Here is a 21,946-nt window from a genome sequence, read left to right as displayed (position 1 = left end):
ATTATTCCAAAGGATTAACTGTTGAGATCAGTATTGTGGAGTTATCTTCAGGTTACTGTTACTAGTTTCTTTAAAGGTCATGGAAAACATGAGGATAATTATGGAAAATACTGCAGGGGGTCTTTAGGGGGTCTGTAGCACATTGTCTGGGCTATTTACTTTCATATGTATAGGGCAATACAAGACAAAGTCATTAAATTACTTAGTTACACTTAGTATCTTCTATTATGACTTTTCAAAGTTTCTGTAAATTAAAGACATTTTGTTCCATCATTTCACATGAGATTTGCTAATCCTACCCTTTTTGCGTGCTGAAGAAAATAAAGTTTCCAGAAGCTATGACACTGGACTGCGGTGATATGAATCAGATTAGATGCAATATTAACCAAATGCATAGAGGTGATTGTTCTAGCATTGTAAGTCATGTCTAGCACTCATTTTGGTATTGGTCTTATTTCCTAGGAGATTTAAGAACCTTGAAGTTGTCCAGAGAGTCACACTTCTTGGCTGCTACAAAAGAAAGTGTCCCATCATAGATTGGAATCTATGAGGTTAATCTGGAATTAACCTTATTTCAATAAAGAAATTATTAAGGTAAATATTTTAAAGTTTAGATTAGTTTGGTAAGCCTTTTCAAGTGGGAATGCTAGAACATTGCACCTCATTTAGAAAATAAACAGTATTTCAGTGACTCTATACATCTCTACTGTAGTGAATGATGTCACTGGTGACTTCATCAGGGGTTTCAATGTGAAAACCATTCCCAGTGCAAATTGTCTGTAGTATGTGTCCAAATACGCCAGGATAAGAAGTTTAAGCATTTTATTTCTGTAAAATTCAGATGTATTTTTGCCATTCTAGGTTATTAATATTGCAAATATTTCATACTATTTATCTTTTCCAGCTTCCTTGCTTGTCTATTTTTAAAATATTATTTGGTATCTTGTTAATTGTTTTCTCCTAAAAATTGAAAAACCCATTTATAAAACAAAATAAAAAATAACTGAAGAGCTAAAGCATATTTCACAAAATTTGCTTTTAAAGATTTTAGGTAGTTTTTTAAAAGCTGGAATTTTTAAATGATACAACTGTATTAATGTGAACACTGCTATTTAAGAGAAAAAAAATCACTAGCTAGTTTCTTCCCAGAATATAACTCATCAAAGTCACCTTCATCTACAGAAGCATTTTCAAGTAATTTAAACATATGGGTAAATGTGTCGAGCACGTTCAAAGATTTGTCTTGACACAATTTATGACTTCTGATAACCTTTTTCTGTGGTTCTTTCTCCATGTGTCTTAGTGAAGCAATCATTCCAAGATTAAAGATTAAACACCAGTTTTCTGACTTTAGGAGCCAGCAAAGGGTAAGATCTTCCTTTTATTCAAACAAAATTATGAGGGTGCAAATCTAAGCTCATTATGACAACATAGTTACAATTTCTTAAATTTGAATAAAAGAGCATTGACCTGTCCTTTATTTCTTAAGTATTTGCCCAATCTAAATAATAGTTGTCCTGTAACACTTCAGAATCTATATTATATTTTGAGGTTCTTAGGTTCATTTCTTGTAGACATTGTTATCATGAGGACATTGGTAGATTTGTAAAGCTATTTCTTCTGCTAAATTTAGGGTCTTTTGTAATTCACTCAGTGCTTTGTGAGTTGGTTGTCAAAAAGAACACATTTCTCGGTTGATGCAGAAAACATAGCCTCTAGTTCTCTCTCATACTTCTAACTACATATGATGTGAATAAACTGAAATATTAATTGAAACCAAATTTTAGCACCAACTTTCAAAGTAAAACTAAAGAGCACAGTGAGACCACTGTGTAAACACATTTTATCAATTACCCTAAAGTTAGGAATCCATATAAGATCGAAACGCTTTCAAATTTGCAAATAGTACAAGCTATAGAAACTGTCAGTTAGCAACTGAGCTCAGAACTATGGTGAGAAAACGTAGTATTAGTATATATGCTTGATCTCTGTGTTGGTTGGTACTTAAAATAGTACTAATTAGAAGCTATTAATATAGAATGCTAAAGGTATTAGTGATCATGACAGATTGTTGTTAGTATCCTATGTCAGCTTATCCCTCTGGGAAAGCATTTATTAGTTCCTCCTTATTCAGCCTTAGGACCTAGTACCTCTTCCAATAATTAATCTTTTGATTTCCTTTGCATCATAATTACTGGTATTTTCTCTGTTTCCCTATCAATTCTGATCTTACATTAAAGAGTATCAGAAAGTATCAATATCAAAAAATACCTGCATGGGAATGTGTTATTTTCATCTATTCTGGAAGAAAAAGTACAAACTCTGGAGTCAAACATCAATATAAGATTCACACAAGTTCAATGGTATGGAGAAAAAGAAAGACATAGTATTAACAGAATAAAGAAGCTAATAGATACCTCAATGAATAAAGCTCACTATGATGTGATAAATTTATTAACTCAAAATATAAAATCCAGCAGCTAGAGAGATGGTTAAAAACACTAGCTGCTCATGCAGAGAACTGATGTTTTGTTTCTAGCACATGGATGCTCACAACTGTACGTAAACATCTGTTCCAAGGGCTCCATCACCCCCTTTTGTTTCTACCAGCACTAGCACACATTTGCTTTCATGTATATGGCATGAAAGCAAACTGTTTAAACATAAAATAAATACATCATTAGGAAATTAAAATAGCCCTCTCTGTACCCATTTCCCTGCCCACTGAGGCCTCTGGGTCATGCCCAGCTGCCCTGAGCAGCCTGCACTGCACTCCCTGCTCCATCATCCTGGTACCTCTCCAACCACTCTGATCAGACCTGGTTATCCAGAAGCATACAGGTTAGATTCCCCGGCATCCCCCAACTCCCCAAGTCCTCTGGGGCATGTTCAGCTGCCCAGAGTAGGAATACTGTCCCTCAAGCTCATTGTAATGGCACCTCTCTGCCTGCTTTGCCTCTCAATCCCCTACACTCAGTGCCCCCAAGGGAACACCCAACTGCTGTGAAACTTGAACTGCCTGCTGAGTTCAATTGTCCAGCCTAAGGATGCCCACTAGAGGCTGACCACATAAGGAACATCAAGGATAGGTTGCTTCCCAAAGCTTGCTATATCAGGATGATTCAGGGAAAACAAGATGTCCAAAGGCCAGTGTAGGAACACAATCAACAAAAACAGAGAGGGGGCAATATTACAACTTCAGAGTACAGCTATCCTACTATAGCAAGCCCTGGATATAGTAACACAACTAAAGTGCAAGTAAATAACCTTAAATCCCATCTTATAAAGAAGATAGAGGCTTTTTAAGAAGACATTAATAAATCCCTCAAACAAATACTGGAAGATAAAGTCAAATAGATCTCTATCTATTTAAAGAGGCCTTTAAAGGGAATACATATAAATGCCTGAAATAAATAAGGGGAAATGCAATTAAAGAGGAGAAGTAAATGAATAAAATTGTTCAGAACTTGAAAATTGAAATAGTATTAATAAAGAAAACACAAACTAGGGGAATCATGGAGATGAAACCTTAGAGAAGAGAACAGGAACAAAAGACTGACACAAATGTCACCAACAGACTGCAAGAGAAAGAAGAAAGAAAATCAAGCTTAGAAGATACGATAGAAAAAAATGATTTATCAAAGAAAATGTTAAATGTAAAATATTTCTGATATAAACATACAGGAAATATGGGATACCATGCAAAGACCTAACCTGAGAATAATAGGAATAGAAGAAGGAATAGGATCCCAGTTCCAAGGACCAGACAATATTTTCAACAAAATCGTAGAAGAAATATTTCCCAACCTAAAGAATGAGATTCCTATAAACATAGAAGAAACTTACACAACATCAATTAAATTGGACCAGAAAAAAAAATCTTCCAGCCACATAATAATCAAAAAATTAAATCTACAGAACAAAGAACTAATTTTAAAAGCTGCATGGGAAGGAGGTCAGGTAATATACAAAGTCACCAGACCTATCAGAATTATACTTAATTTCTTAACAGAGACCATAAAAGCTAGAAGGGCCTAGACAGATGTCTTGCAGCCGCTAAAAAACAAAACAAACAAACAAACAAATAAAAACACAGATGTCAACCTAGACTACTATACCCAGAAAAACTCTCAGTCACCATAGTTGGAGAAAATAAGATATTGCAAGACAATACCAAATTTAAACAATATCGATCTAAAAATCCAGGCCTAAAGAAAATACTAGAAGAAAAACTCCAACCCAAGTAAGATAACAACACCAAAGAAAACACAGGAAATATGTAACTCCATATGAAAACCAGAAAAGACACACACACACACACACACACACACACACACCAACATCAGAATAACAGGAATAACAATCACTGGTAATTAATATCTCAACATCAGTGGACACAATTCATCAATAAAAAGATACAGGCTAACAGAATGGATATGAAAACAGCATCCATCATTCTGCTGCGTACAAGAAACACCTCAGCAATAATAATAGATATTACCTCAGATTAAAGGATAGGAAAAACATTTCAAGCAAATGATCAGAAGAGCACAGCTGGAGAAATCATTCTAAGATCAAATAAAATAGGTTTTCAACTAAAGGTAATCAAAAGATATGGGGCAGGACACTTCATACTCATCAAAGGAAAAGTCTACCAAGATTACATTTCAATTCTGAGTGTCTATGCCCCAAACACAAAGGCATTTGCATTTGTAAGAGAAACATTAGTAAAGCTTACACATTAATAGTGAGAGACTTCAACACCCCACTTTCATGAATCAACAGGTCAGCCAGACAAAAACTAAACAGAAAACTAATGAAATTAACTGATGTTATGAATCAAAAGGACCAACAGATATCTATATAACATTTCATCTAAACACAAAATAATATACATTTTCTCAGCACCTCCCAGAACCTTCTCCAAAATTGACCATATAGTAGTAGGTCACAAAGCAAAATCCAACAGATACAAGAAATTAGAAATAATGCTTTATAATAATCAGACCACCATGAATTAAGGCTGGTATTAAACAACAACAGAACCAACAGAAAATCTATAAACTCATGAAAACTTAACACACTCTGCTCAATGAGCTCTGGGTCAGGAAAGAAGTAAATTAAAGACTTCCTAGATTTCAATGAAAAACAAGCCACAACATAACCAAACTTGTGAGACACAATGAAAGCAGTGCTGAAGAAAGTTCATAGCACTAAGTGTCTCCATAAAGAAATTAGAAAGTTCTCATACCAGCAATTTAAAAGTACATCTGAAAGCTCTAGAAAAAAGAAGCAAACATGTTCAGGAGGAGTAGATGGCAGGAGATAATTAAAATCATGGCTAAAATTAATCAATTAGAAACAAAGAAAACAATACAAAGAATCAATGAAATCAAGAGCTTGTTCTTTGAAAAAATTAACAAGTTAGACAATCATTTAGTCCAAATAACTAAAAGACAGAATGACAGTATCAAAATGAATAAAATAAGAAGTAAAAAGGGAGACAGGAGCAGACAACAAGGGAATCTAAGAATCATCAGGACTTAACTTAAAAGTCTCTAAGCCACAAAATTTGAAAGTTTAAATGAAATGAGTGATTTTTAAGACAGATATCAAATTTCAAAGTTAAATCTAGATCTAAATAAGGTAAACTCCTTCTATAACCCCCAAGGAAATAGAAGCAGTCATTAAAAGTCTCCTAAGAAAAACAAACAAACAAACAAACAAACAAACAAAAAAGCCCAGAGCCCAGCCCAGTGGATTTAGTGCAGAATTCTACCTGACTTTTGAAAAAGTAATATCAATACTTCACAAACTATTCTACAAAATTAGAAATGGAATGAAAGCTGCCAACTTCATTCTATGAGGCCATACTCACCCTGATATCTAAACCACACAAAGACTCAACAAAGAACTTCAGATGAATTTCCCTTATGAAAACTTTTGAAAAACTACTCAACAAAGCACTCCCAAACAGAATCCAAGAACACATCAAAACTATCATCTAACATGATCAAGTAGACTTTATCCCGGTATACAGGGATGATTCAACATATGAAAATCCATCAACATAATTCACCATATAAACAAACTGAAAGAAAAAAATCACCTGATCATGTAATTAGATGCTAAAGAAAATCTTTATAAAAATCCAACACCCCTTCACCTTAAAAGTTTGGGACTGATCATGGATACAAGGCATGTACCTAAATTACATAATTAAAGCAATATGCAGCAAGGCAATAGCCAGTATCAAATTAAATGGAGAGAAATTTAAAGCACTTCCACTAAAATCAGGGACAAGACAAGGGAGGCCCACTCTCTTGTCTATTCAACCTAGTATTTGAAGTTCTAGCTAGAACAATAAAACAACTAACAGAGATCAAGACGATACAGATTACAAAGGAAATAATCAAAGTATCACTATTTGTAGATGATAGGATAGTATACATAAGCAACCCAAATAATTCTACCAGAGAATACCTACAACTGACAACTTCAGCAAAGTGGCAGAATACAAAATTAACTCAAGGAAATCAGTAGTGTTCCTTTATACAAACAATAAATAGGTTGAGAAAGAAACTAGGAAAACATTTTTCACGGTAGCCACAAATGATATAAAATATCTTGATGTACCTCTAACCAAGCAAAAGAAAGAACTATATGAGTAGGATTTCAAGTCTCTGAAAAAAGAAATTGAGGAATATATCAGGAGAAAGATCTTTCATGCTCATGGATAAGTAGGATTAGCATAGTAAAAATGGCCATCTTGACAAAAGGTAAGGTAAGATCACCATCCCTGATCTCAGCTGTGCTACACAGCAATAGTAATAAAAACTTCATGGTATAGGAACAGCCAGGTTGATCAATAGAATCAATAAAGCCAAAGACTCTTAAATAAACTTACACACCTATGACCACTTGACTTTTGACAAAGAAGTCAAAGCCACACAATGGAACACAAGAAAGCATCTTCAAAAAGTGGTGCTGGTCTAACTGAATGTCTATACACAGAAAAAATGAAAATAGATTCATATTTATCACCCTGTACAAAGCTCAAATCCAAGTATATCAAAGGCCTCACCATAAAACCAGATACACTAAATCTGATGGAACAGAAAATGGGGAATAGCCTTGAACTCATTTGTACATGAGACAACTTCTTGAACAGAACACCAATGACTCAGGCTCAAAGATCAACAGTTGATAACAATTGACCTCATGAAACTGAAAAGCTTCTGTAAGTCGATGGACAATGTTAATAGGATGAGACAGTAGCCTACACATTAGGAAAGGATCTTCACCAATCCTACTGCTGACAAAGGGCTAATATCCAAAATTTATAATGAAATCAATAAATTAGATACCAACAATCCAAATAACCCAATTTAAAAATGGGGTATAGAGCTAAATAGCAAATTCTCAACAGAGGAATCTCGAATGACTAAGAAGTGCCTAAAGAAATGTTCAGAGTCCTTAGTCATCAGGAAAATGCAAATCAAAAAGACTCTGAGATTAAGCTTAGAGCCATCAGAATGGCTAAGATAAAAAACTCAAGCACAAAGCACATGCTGGCAAGGATGTAGAGAAAGGGGAACACTCCTCTATTGTTGGTAGGAGTGCAAACTCTTACAACCACTTTGGAAATCAATTTGGTGGTTTCTCTGAAAACTGGGAATAGTTCAAATACAAGACCCAGCCACACCACTTCTGGCCATATACCCAAAAGATGCCTCAGTACTTCACAAGAATATTTGCTCAACTATGTTCATAGCAGCTATTTTAGTAAGAGCCAGAAACTGCATGCAGCTCAGATGCACCTCAACTAAAGAATGCATAAAGAAAGTATGATACACCTACACAGTAGAATAGCATTCAGCTTTAAAAACAAAGACATCATGAATTTTATAGACAAGTGGATATAACTTGAGAATATCATTCTAATTGAGGTAACCCAGATTCAGAAAGACATGTATTGTATGTACTCACTTATAAGTGGACATTAGCCATAAAGTGCAGAAAAACCATACTACAATCCACAGATCCAAAGAAACTGGGTAATAAGGAGATCCTAAAGGAGGATGCCCTAATCTCACTCAGAAGGGCCAACTCAATAGTCACCTGAGGTGGATAGAGAGAGGGAACCAAGTAGGAGAGAGGGTGAGAAGGGAAGGGAAATGGTGACCACATATGGGGTGACGGGGGCAGGAAAGGACTTGGGGTGAGAATGGAAATTGATGGGTGGCATTTCTGGTGATTAGTTGGAGGCCATGAAGTGGGAAGAGTATGAAGAGTCTATGTGGACGAACCAATCTAAGATTCCTACCAGAGGGGGATATAGAGAATGAATTAGCCACCTTCTGTAGCCAGGCAGAACTTCCCAAGTGATGTATTTATAAAAAGATAAAGAGACAGAGAATATGTTCTGTGGATATGTGGTGAGATATGGAGGAAGGGGATGTCTCAGAGGGCCCATGCAAAGACATCCCTTCTTCCTGAGGGACCAGTCATACACTAGTATAGTATAAAATAGAGTTTATTCAGGCCATGGGGAGGGGAGTTAAGAGGGTATTAGAGGCAGAGAGAGGCAGAGAGGGGGAGGAGGAGTAGTAGAGAAGTAGAGGTTGGCCATGAGCACATGGAAAGGCAGGAAGGGAAGGGGGAAGGGGCGAGAGGACAGAGGGATAAAGAAATCAAGAGAGCAAGAGAGCAAGAGAGCAAGAGAGCAAGAGAGAGAGCAAGAGAGCAAGAGAGAGAGCAAGAGAGCAAGAGAGAGAGCAAGAGAGAGAGCAAGAGAGGAGCAGGAGAGGGAGGAGTGGCAAGCAGCCCCTTTCATAGTGAGCCAGGCTTACCTGCCTGTTGCCAGGTAACTGTGGGGAGGAGCATACCCGGCTGTTGCCAGGTAACTGTGGGGGTGGAGTTTAGATAGAATCCCAACATTCCCCCATTTTTGGTTTAATTCAAAAAGAAAATTAGAAAGGGGTGATAGAGAAGTGGGAATAGGGTCATCATGATATCTGGCTACTTCCTGCTAGCCTTGAGTGTGATGTGTCTCTAGGAAACCTAAAAGAATGGGTATGGGGGATGTTTGTCCAGTCTTAGGGGAGCTGGCTGTTTCCTGTTGTCCAGGATCAATGGAGCCATCTGAGGATAGGTCAGAAGGAACAGGTCCAGTAGAATTGTTAAGAGATGTAGCATCTAGAGGTTGCTTTTCCGGAGCTATTCTGGATATGTCTGGACTTGACAATATGTAGAGAATAATATTAAGTATTTTTGGGAGAAAAAAATTAAGATGTATATTTGAAACCCAGAGGGATCTCACCCTTTGGAATAGGTAGTAAGTGGGAACTTTAGGCAGATGTACTTATCTGGACGGCGTCTATTTGGTCCATGAGAGGTAGATCTGAATGGATTTCCTGTAGCTTATAAGTTTACAAAAGAGATAACAGCATGAGTTAACAACATGAGCAGTCTTTAAGATGAGCCTTTGTTGGATCTTATAGTGGAATGTTTTACTAGAGTTAGGCAAATTTATAGGAACTCAGATAATATTAAGACAGTGGCATAACAAGAATAGAAAATATAAAGCATTTAATTAATGGAAACTGAGTTTGGGTAATGAGGTAACAAATTACGTCTGTGAAAGCTTAGCTGTCAATGTAGCCAGAAGCCTGAGAAAGAGTAAATAATAATCTACCAGTTATATATTTAAAGAATGACAGCGTCCATTTGCCAACAGTTCCCTTTGGTCTCCATGGTCTCGTGGGCAGAGTCAGTCTGGCTTTTAAGCTCAGAAGACACAGGGCTTTTTCTCCATGGAATGGATAAGCATGACATGAGAAACGGTTTACCTTGGTTTAGCCAAGTCATTTGACTCAGGGCATCCAGTTTGGTCCACTGCGTTTTTTGTGACTATATTATTGCATACAATCCATGCTGTATCTCCTAGGTGTGTGCTCATCTTCTGAGACCATCTTGGGTCAACTGTTAAGAGGCTTTGGGAATTCTGTCAGTCATAAACTTAAATATATTATTAGCAGACTTTTTACAAGATTGAGGGCCATGTGAATTGCTTGTAACTGAATAGAATTTAATAGCAATACTAAAAATCTATCAAGACAGGATAGGGAAGAAAATCTTAAGTAACTTTGATAGGATGTGTAGAAAGAGAAAAGTAAATTTTTGTATTAGCAAAGAAACATTTGGCTAGGACCAGAACAAGAAAGCTGGTAACAGTGGCAAAAATAGTGGTGACAGAAAATGAATTTGTCTAGGCGGGTTCAGGCCTGTGACACAAACTGAGCACAGGCTGTGGGAACAGGCCAGGGGTGAGAGTATGAATATGTAAGTGATTGGAAAACCTTTTCCCATTTGTCAAACCGCTGGCAGTATGTGTGAAGATCTCTTAAAATATATATTCAAAGACATCACAGTACCCATTGGAGGGTTATTGGATTATTTGTACTGGTGTCCCAAGAATAATTCAATAACCAAGAATTCCAGCTAGGCTAGAGGCCTAAGTCATCACTAAGGCCATACAAGATAAGTCTGACTTACCAGAAAGTGTCCCTACCCTAGGCCTAGGGGTTTCTTTTCAAATGGCTCCAAAGAGCCGGATGGATACGAGAGCCAGTTTTTAGGGGTGTGGTCACCCAAGGGTCTGGACGGGGCATTGAAATGTGTGTTCGAGGTTTTTTTTTGTAGTTTGATAACAGGAAATGTGACACTGAGGCGTTTGATTTGGGTCCGGCCAACAGCATAACCCACATGGCAGAGGTTAGCTCTACTGCCAGTGGATGGTAGTGGTTCTTCAAGGCGAGGCCTTGGGAGCAGTGACAGATGTGCATGGTTGGGTCCGCACAGGACTTCCTACTATCAGCAGAAGTCACAGCCCAGTGCCTCTGGCGGCCAGAGTCTGTCGTGGGCGGGAGGAAAAGGAAGCATGTTCCATGTCAAAGCAACATTCATGCTAGCTATTATGGCAGACAGAACCACTAGCACTTATAGGTTATGGGCAGAGAGGGAGACAGAGAGTACATGCATGCTGGGAGCCAAGCCCTTCGAAGGAGTGGTTGCACTCGTGAAAAGCAAGTCTCAGAGAAGGTTCATGGCAGTACACAAGGAGTAGGCCCAGACCTGAAGCAGAGCTAAGGAGCAGAGTGGAGAGGTGAACAAGCGGGGTCCCAAACCTGCTCTTCAGGCAAATTGACTGAACTAGTAGTTGCAGCTGGCTGCAAATGAGGGAGAGAGAGGGGAAGGTCTATGCTAAGGATAGATAGCAGGCAGAGGGAAAGACCGACACATAGGTGAGACATGTGGGGACTGGGGACTAGCGACTAGAGCTGGTGCTCTTAAGAGAGGAGTTTGTCCAGGCCCGGCCTGGAATTCTCAGCTGTGAGAAAGAAACTATCTCAAAAGGAAAAGAGAAAGCCTCATCCAATGGGAGGAGTCCTAGAACGAGGGTCTGGGAAGCACAGGGCTAGCACCAAGCTCAAGAAATCGTCCCTGGAACCATGCAGACGGTTACTCTGACCAGTGGGAGACAGGGGCTTACCAGTTCTAGACTAGGCTAGTGAGCGTGGATCTCTTGTGGTAGCTAAGGTGGGATGCAAACTTGCAGATTTATACGTCCAAGTCTCGGCACCAATGATGTGCTTATAAAAAGATAAAGAAATAGAGAATACGTTCTACGGGTGTGTCATGAGATATGGAGGAAGGGGATGTCTCAGCGGGCCCATGCAGAGGCATCCCTTCCTCCTGAGGAACCAGTCACACACCAGTATAGTAAAAAATAGAGTTTATTCAGGCCATGAGGAGGAGAGTTAAGAGGGTATTAGAGGCAGAGAGAACCAGAGATTGGGGGTGGGTGGGTAGAGAAGTAGAGATTGGCCATGAGCACATGGAGAGACAGGAAGGGAAGGTGGAAGGGGCGAGAGGACAGAGGGATAAAGAAATCAAGAGAGCAAGAGAGAGAGCAAGAGAGCAAGAGAGGAGCAGGAGAGGGAGGAGGGGCAAGCATCCCCTTTTATAGTGAGCCAGGCTTACCTGGCTATTGCCAGGTAACTGTGGGGAGGAGCATACCTGGCTGTTGCCAGGTAACTGTGGGGCTGGAGTTTAAACAGAATGCTAACACCACGGAGAGAGGGAGACATCAATGCACCCACAAAACCTTCAACCCAAACTTGGTCTTGCGTACAAGTTGTTCAGGGATAAAGATGAATCAGAGACTGAGGGAACAGCCAAACAATGCATGCCCCAAACTGAGAACCATCCCATCTAAGACAGCCAACCCCTGACCCAGCTAATGATACTCTCCTGTGCACTGTTTCCTAAGCGACTTCATCCAGCAGCTGATGGAGGGAGATACAGAGTCCCATAGCCAAACATTAGGCATAGCTCAGCAAGTCTTGTTGAAGCGTTGGGGATGGAATTGAGCAAGGTGATCAAGGACACCACAAGAAAACCCAGAGTCAACTAACCTAGGACCATTGGGGCTCACAAAGCCTGAGCCATCATCCAAGGGTGCATGCAGGAGCTGGACCTAGACCCCTTACATATCCATATCAAGTGTGAAGCTTAGACTTCATGTCAGTCCCTTAACCAATGGAATTGCTTTTGTCTATCTCTGTATCCCTTTGCCCATAATTGAACTGCCTGGTTGACAGAATGTGCCTAATCCTGCTGGGACTAGATATCCCAGGGTGGGGTGGTACAAAAAGGGGGGTCCCCTTCTCTGAGAAGAATGGGAATGCCAATGGAGGAGGGATTTGTAAAAGTGACACTGGGAAGAAAGGAGAGAGGGGGACTGTGATTAGGATGTAAAGAATAAAACCATGAATAAATAAAAATAAACTAAATAAAAATCTGGGAAATAAGAATTGACTTAAGTTTTAATAAAAAGCAAGACTTCTAAATTAGAGAAATGATTTTATTATGATTTCCAGTTATGTTGATAAATTTGAGGCAAATATATGTATAACTATATACTTATAGATATTAAATGTATGATAATTTATTGTTCTTGTGTATATACAGTAAAATACACACATATATTCACGGAATATGTACATGCATGAATACACTTGCTAAAAATACTTTTTCACTTAGAATCTTTTTTCTTTATATTTCTATGTCCCTAGTGATTTGAAATTCTACAAATTATCTATAAAATTATATTAAAAGATATATTTTAATACTATCACTTTTACAGCATAAAAGTTGAAAAGTCAGGAAAGCAAAGCTAATAATAGCATGCATATTTAGATTTCTATGAATATTCAGTAAATTTTGTTCCAGTATTACTTTGTACATATATTATTTGGCTTATTAAAACACGTGAAGAAGACATATATTTATCAGTAGCAGGGTAGAACATCAAGACAACAATCTGTCATACACTTTGCCATAGGTTATTTAATTATATTAATGTTAGAGAACTCCTGCTGTGGACAATACTACACTTGTTAGTTCAACAGCTTTATAAATAACAATTTTCCCCCTCTAGTGTGTCTTTTCTTTTCCCATTAATGTGATGAAAAAAAGGACAGTGTTGACTAGTGGAGAAATATTTCTTGAATACTAGCTTTCTGTCTTGAAAAATACATTGATGGGTAAGGTCTTGGTCAACTAAGGTTCTAACCCTGGCTGAGTAGGCAGAATAAACCTGGGGCCTTGGCTATACCCACTGAGAGACAAGAACAGCTGAACTGCCGCCTTTATTGTTACCCATCACTTGAGTTTGAAACTTGAAGCATTATTTACTCAACAGGAGCCATTATTTTAACAAATAATAGACCCCAAATTCTGCTTTAGACTTATGGAAAGTAATTGGAATGTGGACTAAGCTGCTCACGAACATAGGAATTCTAAGCTCAAAAACGTATGATGCCTTTAAAGTGCTTTGAATAGTGTCATGTAAACTTCAAGACCACATGAAGGGGCAGGGCAAAACACTATAGAGCCCAGGGCTTTTTCTTGTAGCAGGAGGTATTTGAAAAACTGACAGCTACCTAGCTGCTAGCTCTAAGTTCCCACACTAACGGCTGTACCTTCAGGGCAAAGATAACCACCAGCTCCCAGTTCTGGCACCACGTTGACAGAATTGAACATTACCGGTGGGCTACCATGGCCCATTTGGGTGTTCTTATCTCAGCAGGCTCTTCAGCAGGGCCACGCTAGCCCCACACCAGGGCAGTCAACCTCATGGTCAGCCACCACACCACCCAACAACTCAACAACCAAGTAAATCAAAACTCTAGATGCTTAAAGTTAACCAATGGATTTATATATTAGCAAACACTCGATACACAAGATGCCCACACAATTAGAATTGTTATCCTAATTACCTAACCTTGATATGAATAACTACTCAAGACTGCTAGGGACACAAATGTACATCTGCAGCCATCTTGCCTCTCTCCTCCTCCCTCCTCTCCTCGTTCTTCTCTCTTCCCCACACCTAGCTCCACCTCTCTCTTCCCTGTCCAATGACAGGGCTCTCCCTGCAAATACATTGGGCAGGAAATTTCTGCCACATAGCCTGAAACTAGAAACAGCTCAGATATGCCTTAACAAAAGACTGGATACAAAAAAATGTGGCTCAATCGTGTAAGTTGGAGAATCTTTTGTGTATATTCCCAGGAGCAGTTGGTATAGCTGGGTCTTCAGGTAATACTATGTCTGATTTTCTGAGGAACCACCAGACTGATTTCCAGAGTGGTTGGACCAGCTTGCAATCCCACCAATAATGGAAGAGTGTTCCTCTTTCCTCTCATCCTTGCCAGCATCTGCTGTCACCTGAGTTTTTGATCTTAGCCATTCTGACAGGTGTGAAGTGGAATCTCAGGTTGTTTTGATTTGTGTTTCCCTGAAGACTAAGGATGTTGAGTATTTCTTTAGGTGCTTCTCAGCCATTTTAGTTTTCTCTGTTGAGAATTCTTTGTTAGCTCTGTACCCCATTTTATAAGGTTATTTGATTCTCTGGAGCCTAACTTCTTAGTTCTTTGTATATATTGGATATTAGCCCTCTATCAGTTGTAGGATTGCTAAAGATCTTTTCCCAGTCTGTTGGTTGCCGTTTTGTTCTACTGACAGTGCTCTTTGCCTTACAGAAGTTTTGCAATTTTATGAGGTCCCATATGTCAATTTTTGATCTTAGAGCATAAGCCATGGATGTTCTGATCAGGAAACTTTTCCCTGTGCCCATGTGTTCCAGGCTTTTCCTTACTTTTTCCTCTATTAATTTCAGTGTATCTGGTTTTATGTGAAGGTCCTTGATCCACTTGGACTTGAGCTTTATACAAGAAGATAAGAATAGGTCAATTTGAATTCTCCTACATGCTGATCTACTATGTTCATTGCAGCCTTATATATAATAGCCAGAAGCTCAAAAGAACCCTGATGTCCTTCAACAGAAGAATGGATGCAGAAAATGTGGTACATTTACTCAATAGAGTACTAGTCAGCTTTTAAAAACAATGACTTCATGAAATTCTCAGGCAAATGAATAGAACTACAAAATATCATCCTGAGTGAGGTAACCCAATCACAAAAGAACACACATGGTATGCACTCTCTGATGGGTAGATATTAGCCCACATGCTCAGTACCCAAGATACAATTCACAAACTACACAGGAAAACCAAAGTGTGGGTGCTTCAATCCTTCTTAGAAAGGTGAACAAAATAATCATTGGAGCAAATACAGAGACAAAGTGTAGAGCAGAGACTGAAGGAAAGGCCATGCAGAGACTGTCCCACCTGGGGATCCATCCCATACACAGTCACCAAATCCAGACACTACTGTGGATGCCAAGAAGTACATACTGACAGGAGCCTGATATAGCTGTCTCCTGAGAGGCTCTACCAGAGCCTGACAAATGCAGAGGCAGATGCTCACAGCCAACCACTGGACTGAGTGCGAGGTCCTCCATGGTGCACTCAATGGAAGAGTTAGAGAAAGGACTGAAGGAGCTGAAGGAGTTTGCAACCTCATAGGAAGAACAATAATATCAACCAACTAGACACCCCCAAATTCCCAGGGACTAAACCACCAATCAAGGAGTACACATAGAGGGACCCATGGCTCCACCTGTATATGTAGCGGAGGATGGCCTTGTTGGGCATCAATAGCAGGAGAGGCCCTTGGTCCTGTGAAGGCTTGATGCCCCAGTGTAGGGGGTTAGAGGATGGGGAGTAGGTGGGTGAGGGAACAGTATCATAGAAGCAGGGTATGGACGATGGGATAGGGGTTTCTGAAGGGGGGTAACTGGGAAAGTGGATAACATTTGAAATGTAAATAAAGAAAATATCCAATAAAAAAGAAAGAAAAACATGGCTCATTAATACAATGGAACGCTATTCAGCTCTTAGAAACAAGGATATCATGAGTTTTACAGGACATGCATGGTATGTACTCACTTATAAGTGGATATTAGCCATAAAGTACAGAATGTCTATTATTATACACCCGACTGACCCAAAGAAGTTAAACAAGAAAGAAGGTCCAAGAAAGAATGCTTGAATCATATTTAGAAGGGGGAACAAAAATAGTCATATTAGGCAGAGGGAGGGAGGGAAGTGGGTAGAAGAGGCTCCTTAGAGGCTGCATTCCTTCCCCCTGATCTTCCATAAGAGTTACATCCAGTGTTTGGCTGTGGGTGTCTGCTTCTGTCAGATGCTGGGTAGAACCTCTCAGAGAACAACCATGCTAGAGTCCTGCCTGCAAGCATAACAGAGTATCACTAATGGCTATGACTCACAGCATTTGGGGATATTAAATCTGAAGAGGCCACCTCCTGTACCAGGCAGGAACCCCAGTGGAACAATAGGGACACCAACCCACCCACAGAACCTTCAATCCAAAATTTACCCTGTCTACAAGAAATGTAGGGAGTGACCAACAAGTCACTAGCCCAACTTGAGAATCATCCCATGGGCAAGCCCCAATCACTGACACTATTAAATATCATAGACTTTTGCCTCTTCACCAACTTATGCTTGGGATCTAGTCACAGCTCCATGCATACTAGTCAGGCACTTTGAAAACTGATCCACACTTGTTACTTATAAGGAATAATTATAGAGGATACTTAAGTATTGATCAATAGATAATAGTTAATAGGAACACACTGTATACAAATTTGTAATGAGTAAGATCATAACATTTACTAGGTGAGCAAGTTAAAGACATGAACAACTACTGAATTGCATAAATACTGTGAAAATAGGCTAAATGTATAGGAAAATTGATTAAGCATACTGGGTCAAAGGGGACAGAAACAGTCAAGTGCGGCCATCATTTCTGTGAAACTTTAAATTAAAAAAATATGTATATGGGTGTTTTGCCTGAATACATTTGTGCACCACACTCATGCAGTACCGATAAAAGCCAGAAGAGGGCGACAGATCTCCAGGAACTGGAGTTAGAGCTAGTTGTCAGCTACCATGTGGTTGCTGGGGACGGGATCACAGTCGTTTACAAGAGTAGCAAGTGCTCTTAACTGCTGCTACATCTCTCAGCCCTAAAATGTTACATTTTCAAGAGCTGAAAAACTTGGAGGTGGAGTCCTTAGCATAGCTTGTAAAATCTGTTTTTCATTATTATTATTTTTGCACTTCAGTCTTACAAGATGGTTAGCACATGTTTATTACTTTCTCAAAAAACAAAAAAAAATAAAGAAATATAAAAGGAGAAGAACTGATCTGGAAGGAGAAGACTTTTCTGTATTCATCTACAGAAAGCTAGAAGAAAGTCATACTGATAGGACATGTCTTTGGATGAAGACAGGCAGGAACTCGGGGATATTTGTGAGGGACCACAACTTGTCCAGGGAAATTATTAAGGCAGTGAAGGGAACCCAGGTTTTACAGATGAGCAGAGATGACATGGATGAGAAGGGGAGCTAAAGGGAAAAACAAAAAACATGGTTCAGAGATGAAGATCGATCACTGTGTCTTACATTAGTTACAACTCAAAAACTTGCTTCCTTTAATATTTTACAGTTAATTAATTTGTTCATTTACTTACTTGTCCATATTTGCATGTATGCGTGTAGAAGGTGGACATGCGTGGCACTTGTGTAGAAATGAGAGAATAATTGTAGGCATCTGTGCTACACTTTCACCTTGTGGGCTCTCAGGTTTCACAACAAGGGCATCCAGCTCTGAGCATCTCACCAGCCCCAGATGTGCTATTCCAGAGATGTCCACATCCTTATATAACACATGGAAGGAGAGTATGCGTTTTCTTCTGTGAATTAATGTCCTCTCCCTCTTTTGTTGAACATTGCACACTAAGGCAGGATGACTTTGCAACTACAATATTAAGAATATACATTATATTCCTAGTGAGTCAATGTTTTTATTAAATATAGAGCCACATAATGGTCTCAAATAAAATTGCCTGTTGATGAATGTTTTGTCCTCTTAAATCAAAGTTATTTCTGCTACTGAACATTGCTGTGACTGGAATAGATAACTGAAAATAAAACAATCCCTCCTCTCTCTCTCTCTCTCTCTCTCTCTCTCTCTAATCTTTCCCTCTCTCCCCCTCTCTCTCCCTCTCTCCTTCCTTCTCTCCTTCCCACCTGTCTATCCCTTCCTTTCTTCCTATTTCACATACATATGAAATTTGGAATACTCTTTAGCACATTTTAGAATTGGTAAACAGAACTCAAAATCTGCTTAGGGCAAATTTCTCTAATTACATATTAAACAGGCTTCTGTTCCTTATATGACTGCCATTGTTAATGAACAGAATTAATCTACTGTCTTTTATTAATGCCTTAAAATATATAATGTTTTCCTTAACCTCCAGAGCTGTCACAGTTCAGGGTTCTTGCAACACTACTACCCTTGCTAAATTTATTTTAGGACTATGAATTTCATGTATGAGAATGTTTAATTTTCAGACTTCCTCTTCAATTAAAGTGTACTAGGGTGAAAATAAATTTGAGAGTAGGAGATGATGTACTTAGGGTGTTAATCTGTCTGGACTTTTGAGGGTAGCACAGAATGGAATCGGCATGACCTGATAACCAACCAGACGCTGAGAAGAGTCCAGTAAAACAAGAGTTCTTCAAATATGATCCCAAATGTTTGGAACTTGCAGTCTTTTCTGTATCTTAGAATTTGGCTTCAAAGACTTGGGTCTGGAAGATATCTTGAATATTCATTTTTATCAATCACAGAAGGAAATGGAGAGATATAAGGCTTAGAAAATGTTCTGGATATTTTAAATATGTATCTGATTAAAGAACTTCTAGAAATATTCTGAATATCAAACACTTTGAATAATTCAAGAAAGATGTTGGATATTAAGACTTTGGAGAATTGTTTTGTGAAATTTTATAAACAGGCACATTAAAGATTAATATAACTGCCATTTAGGTGACTACTTACAACAAAGTAAAAAAAACAGCAGAAGAAGGATGAAAGTTTAAAAAGGAAACGTTTGTGGCAGACTATGAAGGCTCATAGAGAATTGTCATACAAGCTATTCCATATCTGTAGTCATAACTCGGGTATTTGAGGCCAGCGGATCATGGGTCAGAGGCCAGCTTGAGCTACAGAGGGAAAGTCTGTCTCCAAAGGATATGTAATCTACATAATCAATAAATACCATGTTTAAGATTTTTTTTAAGTTTTACTTTTAAGATGAGTGTGTGTGTGTATGTGTGTGTGCGTGTGCACGTGCACACACACGTGTATGAGTGCCAGTATTGGAGGAGACTAAAGGTGTCTGATCTGGATCTGGAGTTACAACATGTGATTGTAAGCTGTAGGTACTAAGAACAGAACTCAGGTCTTCTGTCAAAGTAGTGAGCACTTTTTAACTTTTCATCAGTTTCCCCAGCCCCATAATCCTACCCTTTATGAGCCAGAATTAACCCAGTACAATTTATCTTGTCCTGCACTGGCATACCTTGAAGTTAACAGTAGGAATTTTGGTAGTAAGGCCTACTAGTAGTCACCCTGGGTCAACAGAGAAGGCTTGGCTCTTATTTCCACACTTTTCTGCTTGTTCTCTGCTAGTACGTTACAGTGTATAGAGCGTGGGAATCATGCGTATGAACTCCAAAAAATGATTCTTGTGTCAGGCACTAAGTCTTCATGGCCTAGTGATGGTTGCAAGTAACTTCTCTTTCTGGACCTTCCCAGTGTCTTCCTCCACCCTTCAAGGATGTCTTAGTGGAATAAAAGCTCTGCCTCCACTGTGAGTCTTGCTGTTCCCTGTTCCTGGGCTCTGTGGAGCTACAGTCCAGAAAGGTTTCATAGACCAAGAACCAGACAAACACCCACTTCATCTTGTATTTTTCTCAATTCTTGGCAATTAGAATCTTGTTTTGCTTGTTTTCAAATGCTCTAAAAGGGAGACATTTTATATGTTGTGTCCATTTTATTATCCATGGTAAGAAAAAATTTCTTTAGCAGATACACATTGGGGTTTAAAGCAATTCTTCTGGAGACTTTACAATTTTAGCAAATATTTGGACCCCCTTCACTCTCTGCAAGTCATAAAATTCTTCATGAGTATTCTTTTAAAGTATGTGACTTTATAACTTATAACACCTTAATCTAATGAATGATTGCCACAGGTAAGCAGATTAGTTTTTAAGTCACATGTTTTTGTGTGTAGGTCTATGCTCACATAGACAGGAGAGGCCAGAGGTACTTGGTTTGAGGAGCTTCAGATGGTTATGCCTGTGTGTGGGCTCACGTCTAAATATAGGAAGCCCTTCCCAGGGGAGCTATGACAGGCGCCAAGGTCTGCAGTCAGCAACCATCTAACGTGGATTGGAATATTGTTCACTCTTATGTGGCAGAACTTGATTTTGCTAGACTTATTCCCCTAAATAACTTTGCATTTGCTCCTTTGGACAACATACCTATCTCTGGAAACTGCTGACAGACTCTTAGCTGCTGTACATTCAGCATTTTTAATATAGGTGAAGCAATCTATTCATTTTCTGTCCATGTCTGGCTAATTTCTTTTCGTCTTACCTCCTTCGGGTTCATCCATATTGTGGCAAGTGGCAGTGTTTGCCTTCTGGTGAAGACAGAATAACTCACATTTGTGTGGTGGCCTCCATAACACCTATGGCTGTTGCAGTTCCCTGAGGGAGCACTCGAAAGGCATAGCATGCAGATTTTTTTTCATCGCTCTCATCTATTGGTTCGTGTAGAAAAAGAATCACAAAGGAAAATCAGCACAGGAAAATCATAGCCTAAAATGTTCTGGAGGAACTCAGATATATGCTGCCTAGTCTCCTCCCAGTGGACCTCCTAATTCTGCAGTATTAAGCTATGGCTATGTGAGTGAAATGGTGTTTACCAGGGAAGTTCATTAGAAACCGAGTACCCTGGTTTCAGATTCAATGCCCTCTGCCTAGCCTGAGTCAAAGTTGCAGACTTGCCGAAGGAAAAAGCAGGTGTTCAGCATAAACCATTGTTTGCACAAATCCTTTAGGTCCAGTGTGTCATTTTTATCAATTATGGAATGGTGGGAACTTTCTTGAAATGGTATTCCCAGACCCTGGCCAAGAGCTCACCTTACAAGGGTCTAAGGATAACAGTCTCTGGCCTATTAGGTTAACTATTCTGTATAATTCGATATCTCTAATTTATTCCCCAGAGAGATACAGAAGCTAAAATGGCACCAGACATGTATTTCAGGAACAATGAACCTCTGTTGCATTTCTCTTGCTGAGAAAGTTTATGTTTTTAAAATAACAGAAATGTACTGCATAATATTTATCTTTCAAAGAATTGCACGATATACTGATGCCGAAGGAAGCAGATAATTACACAGTTGAGCCTCATTACATCAGGATGTCAGCTCTGGTACCTTTGCCTATTCGCTAGAGAGTAACTGGGATTCCAAAATTCACTCTCTCTCCACTTTCATGGTCATTTGCATCAGGCAGAGGATGCTGAGAAATTTGAGC

Source organism: Grammomys surdaster, unplaced genomic scaffold (genome assembly GCF_004785775.1).
Source record: "Grammomys surdaster isolate TR1022 unplaced genomic scaffold, NIH_TR_1.0 243, whole genome shotgun sequence".
Lineage (NCBI taxonomy): Eukaryota > Metazoa > Chordata > Mammalia > Rodentia > Muridae > Grammomys > Grammomys surdaster.
Note: the sequence above shows the minus strand (reverse complement) of the source record.